This window comes from Pygoscelis adeliae, unplaced genomic scaffold, assembly GCF_000699105.1.
Source record: "Pygoscelis adeliae isolate BGI_AS28 unplaced genomic scaffold, ASM69910v1 Scaffold582, whole genome shotgun sequence".
NCBI lineage: Eukaryota > Metazoa > Chordata > Aves > Sphenisciformes > Spheniscidae > Pygoscelis > Pygoscelis adeliae.
The window spans coordinates 517824-518915 of record NW_008824281.1 but is presented as its reverse complement, the minus strand read 5'-3'; the positions used below and the strand labels follow the sequence as shown (position 1 = coordinate 518915).

Genomic DNA, 1092 nt, shown 5'->3' with positions numbered 1-1092 from the left:
AGTTGTTCTCCTACACTCTTCTGATCTCCAGCTCACTTAGAAATCCTTTTAGAAGTTATTGCAAAGGAAATATGGAGGAGGTAAGGGGAAAGCATAGCTCTTTCTCTGAACAGGCTCTCAAAGAATCAGTCTGTCCTGTGATAGACCATCATTTTTCCTCCTTTAAGAATTGCCACTTTTGCTCTTTCGCTCTTGGATGACTGCCAAGCAGCCGTGATCCTCAGAAACAGGAGTCTGGGGCATGTTATCAAAAATTATTGGAGAATAGCTCCTTCAGACTGGGCATCTGAGCTAGAGGCCAAGGCAAGGGAGGAGAACAGTCTTCCCTTCTGAAAAATTCAGCCCAGGACCATAAATTGGCTACGGCCAGAGGAGATCACAGAAGCTACTTGCATTATTTCTCTCAGAATGTCATAGGGAAACGTTGATTTTGGCAATCTTTGTGCAGCAAATGGAAACTCTGCTAGAGACCTGGACTTCCATTAAATGCAAGTCTCCAGCATTTTCCTCGCAGGGAGTCCGTACAAGAGTGGCATTAAACACCTTTCCGTCAGTACCGAGATGGGTCCGTGAGACCTGAGGGTGACCAGAGCTGGAGGCCTCTGTCACCAGTTTACCCACGCGGAGCAGGGCACCTGCCTCCCTTGCTGTGCTCCTGCTCCCACCCTCGTTTTCTGGGTACAGTCCCACCCCTTGCCCCGGGGCCGGTTCCAGACTGTGAGGGGTGGGGGATCAAAACCCTCATTCATGGCAGCTTCCTCAGCATCCCCCGTCCCACAGCAGGTCCCTCACAGTCTCTGTTGGCACTTGGACCCATCAGTGTCCCCTCATGTCATGGATGGTCCCTTGGTGTTTCCAGGGCAGGGACTCCTCAGTGTCCCTCATCCCACAGCAGGGCCCTCACGGTGTCTCCCAGCACATGGTCCCCTGGTGTCAGAGAGGGTCCCTCAGTGTCCCCGGGGCTGGGACCCCCTCCGTGGCCCCTCATCCCTCAGCGTCCCCAGGGGAGGCAGAGACCCCCTCAGCGTCCCCTCAGCTCACGAGGGTCCCTCGGTGTCCCCGGGGCAGGGACCCTCTAGCTTCCCCTCAGCG

The 1092-nt window shown here is 54.8% G+C and overlaps 1 protein-coding gene across 1 annotated transcript in view; it reads left to right on the top strand.

The window, feature by feature from the left end:
• Positions 1–1092, top strand: part of KLF2 (Kruppel-like factor 2) — a 6124-nt gene that overhangs the window by 2209 nt on the left and 2823 nt on the right. The gene's annotated exons all lie outside the window — the stretch shown is intronic.